Source organism: Suricata suricatta, chromosome 4 (assembly GCF_006229205.1).
Source record: "Suricata suricatta isolate VVHF042 chromosome 4, meerkat_22Aug2017_6uvM2_HiC, whole genome shotgun sequence".
Classification (NCBI taxonomy): Eukaryota; Metazoa; Chordata; class Mammalia; order Carnivora; family Herpestidae; genus Suricata; species Suricata suricatta.
Genome location: NC_043703.1, coordinates 11,854,364 through 11,854,597, shown reverse-complemented (window position 1 = coordinate 11,854,597; position 234 = coordinate 11,854,364).

Below are 234 nucleotides of genomic sequence, written 5' to 3'. Positions count from 1 at the left end.
GACGGACGACAGGCGTGGTGGTGGCAGACCTGGGCCCCAAAGTCAACGCCCACCTGGGCCCCTGGGAGGCCTTGTTACAGTGCAGCCTCCCTGGCCTCAGCCGGGTCGGTGGGCTCAGTAGGTCTGGGTGGGCCCCGAGGATGCGCATTTCCAGCAACTTCTGGGAATGGTGCTCGGGGGACCCCTCTTTGGAGACCACTGAACTGGGAGGTGCAACACTGGTCAGGTGCACGT